Genomic DNA, 17,166 nt, shown 5'->3' with positions numbered 1-17,166 from the left:
TGATTTGGTGGTTGATTTGGCACGCACGAGATGTAATGGCACGTTTTCAATTTCCAAGATTAATCCGATTTCCATCATGCATGTCACGAAAAAGCAATCAAATGCAGTAAACCTCCTTACAGAGAAGCTGCTTATAACGAAATAACGAATATAATAAAGTAAATACGATTCTAGTTGGAAGTTCGGTCAACACGGGCTATAGCGAAACTACGGCTATATTGAAGTAACCACCGGGCGCCTTCAACTTCGTTATAACGAGTTTTAACTGTATGCCTTAAGAAAAACCTTTTCCTACCGTGAGGAAAAGACGCAGCGGCGGCCGCGACAGCCATCGCGCTACTCTCACCGCATTAATGGTGACGAAAGGAAACATTTTCCTGCGATTGTATGTGCTGAATTCAGTGAAATCAGGCACAGTGAGGACGAACCCGCAGTAGAACATTATCGAATTCTGCGAGGAGGCCTACATTAAGCAATTTCATAGACAGCCTTGCCAGTTAGAATAGGGAAAAGATTGAAAGTATGGGGACACTTAAGCCACTTCTGAAGCTTTAAAGCCGCAGCTTGTACTGCAACATTTTCGCGTGTTTGCGTGAGTTTCTTTGAAATTATCGGTCCATCAAGCGCCATATTCAAACTGCTAGCTGCAGCAGCAGTGCTCGACGCATGGTGGGTACGTTGCGATAACGTCATAAAGTTTCGTTACCTCTCTCAGCCAATCAACGTATTTCATTACATCGATGGTGGATTTTACTTATAAGATAAAAAAATTATGTTATTTTATTGAACTCTGGCTTCATATATGCTTCATTTAACGAATACCGCTATCCGCCGTATGGTGCCAGTGCTTTACTACTGCTTGGTTAGTTCATTCTGAACCTTCCGCTGCGGCTTTTAGAAATACAGGGCACCTGTCAAAGCATTCCAAGAAAGGTATTGTAAACGTCCGTGTATGCTTCACTTACCTCGCTCTTCACGTCGGCCAACGCTGTGTCGCTGGTGGAGTCAGCACCCGCAACCATTCCGCTTCCGTAGTAAGCTGGAAGACAGGATTTAAGGCATGTTTTTAGATGGTTGAAGATCGCAAGCGCAGCAGCTTTGTTGATAAATGACTTATCGTGGCAGTAAAAAGGCCAGATATCTCCAAAAAATAAACACTGTTGAAATCACAGTATCGCATTACTGAAACGGCGGAAAATAAATATGCACCTCGAAAATCCTGAAATTCACTAGACAGCGAAATTTTACAGGATGCGGGTCTGAGGAGAACATTAATTTGGTGAAGGCGCGTGACCCAAACACAAGACTGAAGTTGTGGGGAAAAGTATATATTCTGGGCCTCAAAAGTTTAAGGCATGTGTGTTCTCAGAAAAAAAAATACTGTTGCGCCGCCTCACGACCCAGCCAGCCAGTATTAGCTAATGACGCGTGATCATTTCTACATACCTTATGAGATTTCGCGCAATGAGCGTAGGTCGCTAGATCCAAATAAATTTTTCCACATAGCCGCAACCCGTAACCTGTTAGCTTTTATGGCCGATAGTGCATGCTCCATCCGCTGATAAGAGCCGAATGAGCGGCAAGGCGTGCTACAAATACAGTGATTTTTTTTTCGAATACATGCATCTTGTTAACGTGTGCCGCCGATATCAGTGTTCTAACCACGTAGCAGAAACACTATTCTTACGGAAAGCATCCTTCCGTCGCTTTGCAGAGAAAAGCGAGTATCCCGCCCCCGATCCCGCCCACATTACTAGAGTGCGTGTCATCGCGGCACCGGCTAGGAACGTCGGTCAAGTGATACGCGGTCGCCGCTACTTGGGAAGGAAATCCCTCTGACGTGAATACCTCACAGAGGACAGCCTGCATCCGCTTCCACAGATGTAGCGTGAGCGAAATGAACGAACACTGCTTCCCAATTACGTATTGTAGATCAGCGAGGCAAGCACATAGAGGTATTTGCATATTCTTTCGTTCAATAACTGCGGTATCAATAACTATAAGCACTCATCCATGCAGGCCTCTGTTCCAGTCTCATGTCAATCGCCAGTCGTAAGGTTACGTTTTTCGTTACGCTGCTCTTTCTGTGAGGCCGGCTCTTCGGGCTGATCCGGACCGCCGCTCCCAGTGGTCCGGAAGCATATATTCGGGTGCAGGCGGGCATTCACTCTGACTCTCCTGCGGTCTGATGACCTGGGGATACATCGACTGTTATAGTGAATTCTTTAATTATATGAAAAAAATGCGATCATAAATGGTTTTTCACTGAAAATTGCGTTTGTCATGAATTTCTGTGTATATGAATATTTAGAAAAAAACTGTCCTAGAGAAAAATAATGAGTACGGCGTTTATGTTTCAACATGGGGCAAACATTCGAAAACTTCTCGAAAACCTAAGAGCGCAGTCGATTCGTTTTGAAGCATTTTGAACATGTACCACTTAATTCGCTCAGCGAATCGAATACAAGTGCATCCGAACAGCTATCTAAGAATTTCGGATATTCGCCCCCTCTACTGATCAGACATGTTCGATGCACTGAGGCTGCACTAAGCAATGCTATTTCAGCTAGAAACTACAGGGTAAACTAAATATAATTGGGAAATTTTAGATAATAACTCCAATTGCTAATTTATTGCGCTCGTTTCATGACGTGCGCCAACGTAGCCGGCATGACCGTTTATAAGCGGTCACTGATCTCACAAAACAGCATATTTATATCAGTTATTTTGCCCGCCAACATGCGATAGTGATCGTAGTCTCTTCTTTAGTCCTCACTATCGATCGGCACATTTAATGCGTGCACGAGCTTTCCGTTCCGCACAAATACGAGGCCGGAAGTCTGAATAGTCTGAAGGAAGTTGCTGCCGCACCAGTCACACTGACAATCGAAAATAGGATAATTGAATATTAGCGCGCAGGGTGTGTAGGTGCAACAGCAAACACTTAGCGATGGATATGCCGCTGCGACGCATTCGTTACGGTGGCAGAAGGCTGACCAAAGATCCCGGGATCGTGTCATGCCGCGTGTACCGACTTAAGACAGCTGATGAAGTTCAAAACGTCCATTCGCCGAAATTTTGGTGCAATATATTGAAACCTGACTGTTCAATGCTAATCCAGAAGTTCTAACTAAATTTCTTCAGACCCGATGGTATTTGAATCACCCACACAATTTCTTACGCGTGCTCCGCGGTGGCTGAGTGGTTATTGGGCTCGGCTGCTGACCGGAAAGACGCGGGTTTAATCCCGGCCGCGGCGATTGAATTTTGATGGAGGCGAAATTGTAGAGGTCCGTGTACTCTGCGATATAATAGCATGCTAAAGAACCCCAGGTGGTCCAAATTTCCGGCGCCCTTCACTACGGCGTCTGTTGTATAGCCTTAGTGTCTTTGGGCCTTCAAACCGAAATAGAAACAAAATAAAGCCAACTTTATTAGGCGTTAAACACCAGCACAGTCCATCAGATCTGGCTATGCAATGCAGCTCAAGGAAAATGGGTGTGAGAAGAGTGAATGTTGTACTCGCCTCAATGAGCTCGACAACCATAGGTTCCTCTTCTCCAGTGGGAACACCTTGGATGAAATGCATCAGGACATGAATAAGGGGGGGGGGGGGCGAAAACCGCATACGCATATTCTAAATGCGGGATTGGCTAGTTGCCTCAGCGTGCCTTCCTGGGGCAATTTTTAATGCGATAATATTGGAAGCCACATCGGAAACAAAAATGCGTTGTCGGTCCTAAAACACGCTGAGTGGCTTGAGGAAAGTGATCTCACCAGGCCAGATATTGGCACTGGCTGGAGAAAAGTGACGTCACCATACTGGAAAAAACGCCGCTGTCGGTAAAGGCATCATTAGTGTCCTTCCAAAGCTGTCGCAATAATAACAATATTAGATAAGGGGTCGCTGTGAAATATTTATCTACATAATGCTGCAGACATCTTAACCATGTCCGGGAAGGAAGGGCACAGAACAGAAATTGTTTACATCTCTCATTACAGAAAGCTCGTTAACAATGATAAAAAGACCTGCTTACACAATGTAAAGGAGAAGGCGAAGTTAAAACAGGCAAAAAAAAGAATATAAATATTCTCTTGAGTTGATATTCTGAAGAAGTTTTGCACAAATCAACTCTTAGAATGAGAATATTCCACTCCCTAAGCCTTCATGTCAAATAGCAAAATGAATTATTTTATAGGGTGAAATATGAGGCTTTGCTTTAATTGAGCTGCCAGCGAGCGCTGTGCGTTAGTAAAAACTGAATTAAGCGAGCGGGGGACCTATGTATTTTGCCATTTATTACCTGATAGCGGGCCATCTTTACGTACACACTAATGGGTTTGATTTTGTGTTTTTACCATTCGTAAATTTAGGCACCCAGTTCATTCCTGACTATAAGCCTTAAAGCGTGCCGCTGTACATTTTTCAGTTGACCTGTTCCCATATTCTCTGAAGATTCAAACCATATAGCGCCAGAATTAAGCGTGTCAAGATTCTCGGAACATTTTCTTGGAGCGTCAGGTGTCCCTTTTTGGCTGAAATAATGAGAGATTTGATCTGATACGATTCGGTTTAATAGCAGCGTATTCAATTTTGACCGTGTATTGCAAAGGACGTCGTTCGCCCACACCTTCCGTCCGCACCAGCTCCGCTTTATACAACAGAGGTCTGCACGGAACTATGTTTTAGAGATAACCAAAACAAAACCTTCACCTCTTTGTTCTCTATTACGCTGTCGCCTCATAACTATTGTCATGCAGTTGGCATGACAGCGCAGACGCAGATGAGGATGTCGTTAGACAAAAACTCTGGGAAAACTCGAAATGTTTATTCGGCGAACTCGTGCTGGCAAATACAACTCGGTGACGGTGAAGAGCCGCAGGTGTTCTCGGGGGTCGACGGAGGTGAGAATAATCACCGCTCTAGGCCGCGCTAAAATTAACAAAGGCTATGAAGAACCTTCGAGATAAGGTCCCTGAAAGTTAAGGAAAATTTTCAACACAATGAAAACGCCTTCGTGCGTCTAGTTTTTTTCAGGCGAACCTGGTCAAGTCTCGTGTAACAAAAAAAAAAATGTCAAGACTGCGTGCTTGGGGGCAGTGAACACGGATCATGAACAATCACTGGTTTTCAATCGTGCTCGCAATGCATTGACCACCTGTCAATCGTGCTCGCACTGCGTGCTAGAAATTCGATGCTATTCAACTACCCCAAAAGCCGAACGATGCTTCCACTGCACGCCTGATTTTACAAGTGCTACAATGATGATACAGCTTTCGACCAATCAGTCGTGTGCTAAGGCAACTAAGGTTGTAGCAGCGATGATAAATTCTAATTACATGTGTTAACTATTGAAACGAGTACAAACTTACCTTCTTTTCCTTTAATGATCCATCTTTTTTGACGTTGCCGTAGCAGTTCTTGATGTCATCCGGTAGTTTATTCCATGTGTCATCCGAGAAGTATGCAGGCTTCAAGCAATGGTATTCTTCGGTCGCCATATCTTCTATTATAATGAAGATAAAAATTGGAACATTGATAAATGTCGCACACGAGATAATTTCCTAAACAAAAAGGGTTCAGCTTAAGTTAAGGACAATGCAGCAAGCCATGGAAAGAATAATGATAGGTGTAACGGTAAGAGACCGGAAGCGGGCAGAAAGGGTGATGGAACAAACGTGGGCTAATGACATCCTAGTCGAAATTAAGCGGAAGAACTTGGCTTAGGCAGGGCTTGTGATACGAAGGCAAGATAACCGCTGGTGCTTAAGGGTAACAGAGTGGATTCCAAGAGAAGGCAAGTGCAGCAGGGGTGGCAGAAAGTTAGCTGGGCAGATGAGATTAAGAAGTATGCCGGGATACTCTGGTCACAGCTGACACAGGAGAGGGTTAATTGTAAAGACGTGACCGACGCCTTTACCCTGCATTGTTCGGGTCAGGCTGATGAAGATGATGAGGCGTAATGAAGGGTTCAGATAAGAGTAGCGGAAGATGGAAAAACAGAATTTCTTTGGCAGCTGAGTTGCGAAAGAACTGTGTCGCAAATTTCTCGGCCATTTGCTGATGCAGGTATCGAGCATCTCATAGATAGACTGTATTATCATCCTATACATGCTTATACGCACAATCAGGAGTCACTATATCGACTGCCCTCACCTTCCCCCACGCGCGATTGTTCCTCATTGGTGCTGCCTGTACCGGGAGCCACACATTGGACTGTAGAAAATTCAGTAGTGGAAATTCCCGATACGTTACTGGTCCTGGTCGGGGCGCCATGCGATGCCTGAAATAACTGCACCTGCAGAAAAACATCCGAAAACTTTCGCATTCTGTTTTCATCCAAGGTACATAGATACCGATTGCTGAAAGCCCAACGCGCACAGGGTGGCACAGTGTATTCCAGGCCCGGAGCAAGAAGGACATTTTGCATATTTGTTTTTCTAGGCGGTACTTTCTTAACGTTGCTCGGGGTTTTCCGTGGAAGCCAATATTTGCTCAAATAATCCAGCAGGCGATTTCTCGCAGGTGCCCATGGCTAAGATTTAAAATAAATGCAGAGAGAAATAATTTGGTTTGTTTATGGTTCATGGGGGTTTAACGTCCCAAAGCGACTCAGGCTATCAGAAACGCCGTAGTGAAGAGCTCCGGAAAATTTCGATCACCTGGCGTTCTTTCACGTGCCTGAAATCGCACCGTACACGGGCCTCTACAATTTCGCCTTCGTCGAAATTCGACCGCCGCGGCCGGGATCAACCACGTCTTTCGGGCCGGCAGCCGACGCCGTAACCAGTCAGCCACCGCGGGTGGCTAGAGAGGATAACTTGTCCCGCTTGCTAAGTAATGTTCGAATTCGGTATAAGCATTTTTCCCGTCAATCGGAAGTTACACAGGCGTTACTAGGCACGCTGTTTTTGTATAAGAGACCTCTATCCCGAACACCTCTTATTCTGACATACAGCGTGTCTTTGGACAATCAGCTTGAAATTAGCAACGCAACGAGTCGAAATCGCCTCAGACGGCGCGCACGAAAAGTCATCCACAGAAGGAGGGTAGCATGAGAACGAAGTACAACGCTTGTCAGTGATCAAAAAGTACTCTCAGGCTTTGTATTACCGGCATTTTTGCATAAAAGTTTCAAATATTCAAATAACCTTACCTGCTGTTACTGAAATATTTCACGTAATGTTCTATTCTACGGAAGCGAAACAAAATCTTTCTTTTAAAGTTTCTGCATCGCTCGCATGTCAGCATTTAAGAATGCCATAAAAAACGATTGGCAACGTTTTGGACGATAGCAAAAAACGGTTAAACCGAGATCTACAGGTATATGGACTGTAATAGCTAAATCTTGCACTATATAACAAGACTGGTTTCAAGAAATCTTCGATCTAAAATGCTTCTGTGTAGACTTGTTGGCCAGGATTCACTTTGGGCCAAATAGCTGCACCAGCATGTGGTGACGTAGTAGCCCTGCTTTCCAGTTATGAGCGTTTTCTGGGCGAAGTGGATCGTGCTCGCCTTGATAGCTTCAAAAGCGATTCCTTATGCTCGGAACACCAGCTCCTCACATAACGTGCCCATTTCGATCGACGAGATTAATAGAACTACAATCTGCAGTCAGCAAGAAATTCCCGGAACTTGAATATACGATCTAATCCTTAGACATCACTAACATTTCGAGCACTGAGCGTCACTCGCACGGCTTCCAACCTCCCACTAATGATACCTGGACAAGGCGCGTTCGCATTTCAATTAAGGCGAAATGAAAAGTGCGCCAATACACAAGGTTTCGTATTGCGTGAAAGACAAATTGATTAATGTTTAAACACTGTGGCGCTTCAATGGCGACTGTGCAGTTCTTGCAGAAAAAGAAACTATTAATCTCTTGACTTCATGTTTATAAGAGTAGTGCGTGGATTTCCATAACAGAGTGGAATGTGGCCCTCACCTGTGTGGCCTTCGGTCCGAGAATAGGCGGCAATTGTCTGCCTGTAACATACAGTCCTGGAACAAAGTAACAGCGCAGATGAGTCCGGAGCGTTGTAGACCGTGGACTTTCTTAACAAAATGTGCAATGTTTCCACCTGCGCAATGAACTTGTCGCCAGCCATGGTCGAAGTGCCACGCTCCAACTCCGCTCGGCTTCGGCCAGCTAAATATTTTGTTTACAATGGCAAAAGCTGCTTTAGAACAAAAAATGTCAAACCCGGTTGCCCGTATCTTTAGGATAGCAAACAATGTCATCAACGTGAATTTTGATCCCTAAACTGAATGGAAGTGCTCGAGATGCTACAAGCGCTGAGTTTCTCATATTAGGGTAATAGCTGACATCTACCATGGAAAGACGCAGAAATGCCGGAAACATGAGCTACGTATTTGGCTTGGCAATTGCTAGGCAGGGATTCAGTTGCAACGACCACACCTTTCTCGGGGCGAAATATCGAAGAACTTCTGTCAAAGGTTCCACGCGAGCCTAACACCTAAGTGGAACTGGCGTCAGATTTATCGAAAAAGATGAAAATTGCACGTTTGAAGTAATTTATCGTGCATAGAGTGGTCAGCTTTTCGGCAAGGCAAAACCTCCACATGTATACCGCATCCTAGGCAGAATGCACATTTTCGTCCGAGCAATAGCGAAGGCAGATTAGAAGCCTCGTCTTCCGGCATTCTCCACGTGGATGAAGCACTTTTCAAGAAACTCGTGCAGAAAGTTGTATCACTCAATGTAGGTATCAGTGCGGAACTCTGGGCTCCATGTATAATATACTGCGAAACATGGCGTCTCCCGTTTCAGCTCAAGTCTTTCGATTTCGTGTACATTTTTTCAAGATGTACCATCAGTATCGCGTGCAAACGAAGCGAAACTGTTCATTCAAAGCAGCTCTTCTGGGTAAGAGTCTGCTTTTCCGATTTAAAACGCAGCGCTTTAAATTAACTTGCCCGACTCGCCTGAAGTGTGCATTGTAATCAATGCGCGCTGTTTGCTCCTGTGCTTGGCGCTGATTTTTTTCCCGGTTTCATGCATTCGATGTTCCAAGGCTATCAAATATTGAATACAATGCTGAAAAAACACAAATTTCTTCACGAGATATTGACAAGCGTTTGAACCAGTGTCCTTGTGTTGCGGTCTCTTACAAGATATCAAGTATTTTCAGGGGCTAGGTGCGAAATAAGAGGAGGCAAGGGGAGCACGACACATGTTTCTGCTTAGTCATCAACATATTTTTGTGCTTATTGTACAAACGAGCGTGCCTAGGTTTTTCTCTCTTACATTCGCCTTAAGGCGGAGGTTGAGTGTCGTTCAATTTAGGGTATCTCCTGAAGTGCCCTGTCCAGCCCAATCACGAGGGCTACAAAGCTCATCTGATCGTAATGGAGCGTGTTCATGACCATGAAATGCTATTGTAGTTTGGGAGCATTCGATCCTGATGACGCGATAGAAAGGAAATAGAATAATATCTTCCTGTTCCCGAGCATTACACCTAACATTATCCCGCGTTTTGTACTTTTCGAATGAATGCGCAAAATATCATCACAACTACACATTTCTTTCCCTTCTTGGCCAGCCAGTCTGAGGACGACGAAGTGCTCCTTTTTTGCAGTGGTCGGCCCAAAAAGTTTTCATGATATTAAACTGTTTGAGTTGGGGGAACTAATCTTGGGTTGTTTATGTAGCACTCCCCGTAGGTGTTAGTGCATTTTTACCTTTTTGGATGCTAAACACACTTCACCAAAATGCTGAATACTTCAGTTAGCCGTGGCTGCCAGAGACAGCACGCGGTTGGGTCTCAGCTGCGCCATCCTCGGCTGCATCAGCTGTCTCAGCTGTATCAGTTGCATCAGACAGCACGGCTGTCTCAGCTGCATCATCCTCGACATACCGTATCTCGGCCTCGCCTCAGCGCTTTTCATTTGTTTGTTGGCCTGGTTGGTATAGCATACCGAATGGCGAAACCATGCTGAGGACAGACTAAGGAAGTTGACTTGACAAGCTGTACGCGCCCATAGATTCAATAAGGTAATGTGTCGGTCAACAGCCCGCCTGTGGAGTTGCAGTCAGCATCGACTTGCGCAATCTAGGCACCAAAAGCAGAACAAGATAAAAATCGCGGACATACAACGTACAACGCTTTTGAATGTTCCGTTTTTCACAGCACGCATGGTGGTTTAGGGAACCTTTATTATTCCCGGCGCTGTTCCAAAGGGGAAACGATGAGCCCTTTTCGGGATAGGCCTGGTCCGGGTATTTAGGCGATCTTCATCTCAACGCGAACCGGAAGGTTACTCAGCGAGGATATCATTGTTTCGAATTTGTCAAGCTGTCGACAATATAAAATACGGATTCACCTGTTATGGAGTACGCGAGATGGTTGAAGGTTGCAGTTCCCACGGCCAAACCTGGCAGGTTTAATTCATGCCAAAAGTAGCCTCGGTTGTTTTGTGTTCAGCATGGTTTCGCTCTCCCCCGCTATACGTCTGAGAACTTTAGTCAAAAGAAGTTTAAGTTCATTGCACGTATCCTATCGCGGCTATTACTGCACTTGAAGCAGCCAAATTCCACGCACACGCACACACTAACATCCCTTGTCTGTGGCCGCTAAGTACTGGCATTGCAAACACAGAAATATACGCGAAAAAAAACGGCACGCACCGCTATGGCTCACATTCTATAGCTAATGGCGCATAGGAAGGACGTGGTATCGGTACCAACGACTGTTACCGCTTATTCTAGTTTTGGTCATCTTTAAAAGAGCAAACATTCGCGGAGTTCGTGCACCTTAAAAGACGCCACTTCGTTCCACCGATTATCCGCACAATGTAGCCGCTTGTCTCAGGTCGGGCTGTCAGCTCGCTGTATACGCTCGTGATGCTGTATGTCTTGTGCCGGAAGATGAATTAGAGCGTACCGGCAATCTTAGGGTGGGTTCCTCACGACAGCTTTGACGGAAAAAATGAAATCATGTCCCAACAACAATAGAAAGAAAGGTTCGAGAGGACAGACGCAGACCCGGACGCACTGCTCCTTACAATGACTGTCGTCTGAATAACAGCAAGTATATATTTTTTATTGTGCGCATCTCTGCGAGTCCAAAAATTTGCTGATGGTCTAGCTATGGTTAATCCTGGTCGAAAGCGAAAAACTCCAACTCCCTGGTTACGCTTGTGGCCGAGGAACTTGTGGTCTCCACGGTAGGCACCGCGTCACACACACCTAGCTTTAGGCTAAATGCATAAAAGTTCACCGGTGTTTAATGCAGAACAAACTTTGATGCCATGCCCATGAGATGCGAGCAGCCGCTTTCCGGCTTCGCTCGGTCAAGGTGTGTGACGTCAAGCAGGGAGTAGGCAGCACACCTGGGATGCCTCCTTTCCTCCTCTCCGTAACGCGGTGACAGAGCGCAAATCTGCCGCTGCCCGCGGCAGGAGTGGCAGCGATCGCACCTAGCGTTCTGCTGAACGCATCAAAGTGCAGCAGCGTTCATGCACAACCCACTTTCATGACCTGCTCATGCGATGCCGGCAGACGCTTTCCTGCTTTTCCGCTTGACCGAAGGTCAAGGTAAAAGATCAAATTCGAGATCTATGTTGCAATAGCCGTTAGTGTCGCCTGCTGTAGCTGACGTCATGTGTCGAACCTGACTACCACCAGTTATGCTCATGGTTCCACCTCTAGCTACATTCAAGGCAAAACTCGCGCCAAAGCTGACGGCTCGAAAAGCTGGCGCAGTAAAGCTTTTCGGTAGAAAAAAAACAAGCACATACTCACCTTCTTCGACGCACCACACTTCTCGCGAAGCTGGCTCCGCTGCAGGATACGGTCTTCCGTTCTCAGGCCTCACATGCGGGACCGCAGATGCAGAGGACGGAATGGCAGGCACTCTGCTGCTATGATTCCTAGCTACAGCTCCGGGCAGCTGAAATTCGCAGGTGTGCATAGAATGGGGGGAAGTTATTGTCCCAGCTGAAAGCTGGTCCCATAGAAGGTGGTGCGATGCCATAAGAGAAGCGAGTTTAGGATCACAAACAAAGCTCCAGAAAGTTATCTGACCGCGTGCGTGTTCACAAGCTTTCCGGAGCACACGGGTTAAGACCCCTAACTACAAACGTGATCCGAGTTGGGGCGTCGGACTAGGTGTTTTGAATTCAGGGAGCGAGAAAGAATTATGCGTGGGCTTTCTAATGGAGGCTTTGAAGTAATGAACAAGCCTGCTGTTTCCACCGTATAAAGCTAGGTGGCACTAGGAATTAAGTGCAAAGCATGAATTCATCATTTGTCTCCCAGAAAGCACGCTTAAAATATGCTCACACGCGTCCTATGTAAATTGTATTTGTAAGGAGAGGCGGTAAGTACCGAAAATTGCGACTAGCTCTCTTTCCTGAACATCTGTCTTCATATCATACACACCGGCAATGTTCCTGAAGCTGGGAAAACATCAGCTAGATTATTCTCGCTTCATTCAGTTAAAAGCCCTTTCTCAATAAAATTGTTTTTTTCATGTCTTGGGGGAATCAAGACCTCAGGTCAACATGGTATTTAAAAACCTAGTGCTTGCTGATCAATAACGTTCAGGGCTAAAGAGAGCATCCTGATTCTTCTATTGCAATCATGCATGTCACAACTTACCCGCAACCACACGTTAATCTGAATCATATCTTTTACTTCTACCGTGTAGCCATTTAATCCCCTTTAATCCTCACTCCGCACCCCCATTCAAACGCGCCTGGCTGATATCTGACCAGCTGACGGACAAAGTGGTCTTGGTGACTCTGGCGCAGCATGTACTCGATGCTTAGTGCAGTCTTTGAAGCTTTCTCTCGCTCCCAGTCCACAAAAAATGTACAGCGCAACATAGCATATAGCCGCTACAAACTTGTGTCATGGCACTCTTTCTTCCTAATGTTTCCATTAAAAGAATATGCTTGTTTTGTGTAGAACATGAACCGTGCAAATTACCACTTATAGGCATCATTTGCAAGAGTGTACAATCCATCGCAGTAAAAAAAAGAGTGAGGAACAGAGGGCCAACACAGTGTGGTCCATGGAGGAAGAAAATAGTACTATAGTACTACACAGTGACGGACTCCTGGGAAAAAATAGAGCGTTGAGAACAAAATCGAGTCACAACCATCAAGCCTTGATTTTCGTGCCCTTTCCCTATCATTCGCATGCCGATGTCGAATAGCCATAGATCGGATAGAATACAAAACACCCCGTCCCTCCTAAGTTTGCGCGTTCAATATAATGCTCGGGCGCCCACACAGCTTAGTCCGGAGAACGCGCTGTCCATCGCAGTCACTTTGTCACCATAACAAAAAAAGCCAGCCTTTAGCTTCAAACTCTCAGATTCAGCGCATTTCCAAGAATTCCTTTTCGCTAAGTCATTCATTCGAAGCACCAGAACTGAATGAAGCCATTTGTTATCAAATGGACACAACTAAATTTCAAGAGATAATCCGTCGTTTGAGTAACAAGTGACTTAACCCGCAGTCCTAATGGTGTCACCCTTTCATTCTTACATGCACACTTAAATTTTGTTCCATTGCATTTGTTTAGCTTTAGCGATTTACCTGTACTTATCATTCCATAGTGTATTGACAATACTAGCGTTTTGAATGTTTTTTCGCAAAAGGTAATAGAATATTCAGCGTATATTTTTGTTTTATTTTTCTCGTTTTGTTTTGTGCGCGTTTTTCAGTATTTTTCTGTGACTAATACTTGCTTTTTACTGCCCCCCTCCCTTATATAGTACCCTAAAAAGGTGGACATTAACTGTATTTTAAATGAAGAAGTAAACTCCCGCTAATGTCATTGTGGTACAGTCGTGGCGGCACCGACATGCGGAGTAGAAGTTCCTGCCATCAAGTCCTGGCCCGGGTAACGGCTGTCGCATTGCAAATATCTGTGCGAACCAATTACCCCGAGTGACTGCTGAAATACGCATCCCCCTTTATAATGTGTCTAACAGGTCACACTGCTCTTTGGGATGCAATAGTTGTTGGGCACGAACAAATGTCATTGACGTTCAACTTTGTACGTGATAGGCACAATGCAATAGGAGTGCTCGTGGGCGATTCAAGGTCCGTACCTGAAAGGGCTTGAGTTCCTCAATGACCCCGTAAGATGAAACCAGTGGCTCTGAAACAAAATGTGCACAGTTAATAAAGCAAGAGACACTTTTTTCTAAAACGCGGAATTTGTAGAGTTAACGAGGCAAGCAATTCCCAGCCATCCGAACAGAGCGTTGTACAAAGTCCGCTCTTCCCCCTTGATATTGATGCCAACACAGGTGGCGTAAATAAAGAAGGCAAACACTGAATATTTGTCACGTATCAAGTAAAAGCATTCCAAATGCCTAACTGACAACGAAGGTATGGCGCTCAGTAGGGTATGGCTTGAAATTCTGGAGGTGAGAAGCAATATACGGTGTGCTCCTAGGCTGTTCGAGCTAAAGCGATTCCTTCACGATCACAGCGACGTAATTGGCGGACGTCATAATCCATTTGTAGTCTGATGAACTTAGTTATGTGAATGAACTCATGTATTAACTCTTAGGCTGTACTTTTCATTTATTGAACACGAGCGATCCGTCCTTGTATCTTATATCAATTATCGAGTGCGGATAAATGTAAAACTGCCCTTAGTGCAATGTCTCGAAGAATTTCAGCTGTTCAGACGTATCTAAGGGACACGTAAGCATAGCGCAGCCACGTCTACCTTTCTCCAACCCTGCCAGAGCAGTGCCTCGCATACCGCCACTAGAACCGGAGGGAAAGCGCGAAACGAATGTCATGCGTCCACTCTGACCTACGTAGCTTCGTGGGAGTGACTATATAGCAGGCTCCGCAGACGCCCCGCGTTGCTTGGACTCGTCTACACGGCCGAGAATCCAAGCGTCGTAGAGCCGCGAGATATTACATCTTTACACATCTACTGACTGGCACTAGCTGCACCGATGGCCCGCTAAAATTCTTTAATTGCTACCAAGCACCAAAGTGATAAATTTTAAACGACGACACGACACTAGTAGGACGCACACAAAGACGCTCTAATACTGCTAGCACAAAAGTTCGCATTTATGTCGAACGCTGAGAATTATGCCTTGCTTTTTCAGCAACACACCTCGGCGTCTGCGGCCATGTATATTTATGAAAGGATTGCATGTTTAATATGTCTTATCATGTCCTCAGTACAAGTATGCGCGGTTCCGCTGCGTGTCGAGAACTGTCACTAAAGCCCTATACAGCTGTGGCAGGTCCGATGACTCTGCATTGTGTTTGTACCTGGCGCTGTGATGTATTATTATCAGTATATTAGCTGCCCATAATATACCGATTAGTGGCAGTCAGTGGTTGTCCAGATAGAATTTAAGCTTAAGACGCTGCTGTTTAGCAGAATACATTCGGAAACACACTGCATCATTTGGCGCAGAAAATGCCCTGATCCTGTGATTAACCTCGTCCTCATAGCCTTAGCCGCCTACCTCCCGCTTAGTGATTACCAGGAAGGGCTCGCAGTCGCAACAAGCCGGCGTCTAGTGCATTGCAACGCCCTTCAACACTGCATCCTGAAACAACTGCATGGCATGGCATGGGCAGCAGTTCCAACCGTTATAACCATTATATCACTGCGGCACTCGCATTGCAGGAATGCGAAAGCAATGACGCCTCCTCGCCTCTCTTTGTGCCTCTTTTCCCCTGTTTGCCTAAATTTTCATGAATGCCAATTTTTATATTTGAAACTTGGCGCCACACTTGGTTTTCAAATTTGGCGGCACGCTTTGCTTCGTCCACACTTCCAGTTTTTTAAAATTTGGCACCACACTTAAGCTCCGCCCACTTCCTGTGTTTTCAAATTCAGTGCCACTTCTGCCCCGGCCCTGCCCACATTGTGGAAATCTTCAGCTAAATAAATATTACTCCACATGCGCCTCATGATTTCCACTGCGAGATTTTTTGGTGCTCTACATAATGCAGCCATTATTTTTCTTACAGCTCCAATCGTTCGAACGCTATCGTGAGAACAAGCTCCTCGTGACACGAAATCGCAAACATGGCCATACAAAGCGTAGGCGTTAATAAAGCCATCAGCAGCGAAGTGTCACATGAGTTGCGCTGCGTGGCGCCAAAAATGTGCTGAGGCGAAGCATTGAAGTCTGGACACTACACGTACAACGGACGCAGGAGGCACCGTTTCTTCCGCGTCGCGCCAGCGTCTCGTCTACCGGCGTTGTCGCTCGAAGCCCACTGGAGAGGGCGACCAAACACGTGAGGTCATTGGGACGCCTCCAGAGGACGATGTCCGCATATCATGGACAAAGCCACTCAATTATCCTCTGTGCGTAATTATCATCCTGTTAAGCGGCAATGGAAACCTACTGCGGAAGCAAGGGGAACAATAGGGCAAGGATCGCAAGGGCGGTGGTGCCGTAACACCTATGTGGATTGGTCTGCAAGTCGCTGCCGACGCGTGGCGAGACATTCGTTTTCACCAGTCTTCACCTACGAGGTATTTAAGGTGCCGACGCTGACACCTGGCCTAGCCAGATATCTGAGGCTCCCTGCGTCGGCTTGCTCTAAGCGCCGGAATTACGCCTCCGGCGACGCCAGTAGCCGAAACGCTGATGCGACTCCGAAGAAACGCTCCCTTGTGGTTCGGACTTGAAACCCGCGGCGGTTAGAACAAAGGCCAAACGCCAATTTAAGGCTGCGATGAACGACACTAACGTGCAGGAGCAGCAATGAATTATTCGGTGGGAAGTCACTATAGCGCATGCTTAATTATGGCATATATGCATGCTTATGCGTGTGGGCTCCATCAACGCAAGCGGACACCTCACCAGCGCCTCAATACAGCTTTTAAATGTCTGTTTCTATCTCGATGAGGGCACTCGAGGTCAAGGCGCCGAACGATAAACGGCTCAAGTCCGTTCCACTATAATTTCACACTACAAAGCGCTCGTAACTCCGCCAGTTCGACAAAGCAACCGTCACCCAATAATGTTAGGCAGCACCATTAAAATGAAATACAGCAAGTTCAAAAGCAATGCTGACAAGCTAGCACTCATCTGCTCGACCATAGCGGTAATCATCATTGTTTGGGTTCACGTGCACCCGCCGTGAAGACAAATGAATTTTAGCACAAGCGTTTACCGCCTGGGCGCGGT

This window comes from Amblyomma americanum, chromosome 1 (assembly GCF_052857255.1).
Source record: "Amblyomma americanum isolate KBUSLIRL-KWMA chromosome 1, ASM5285725v1, whole genome shotgun sequence".
In the NCBI taxonomy this organism is placed as follows: Eukaryota; Metazoa; Arthropoda; class Arachnida; order Ixodida; family Ixodidae; genus Amblyomma; species Amblyomma americanum.
This window is presented reverse-complemented; position numbering follows the sequence as displayed.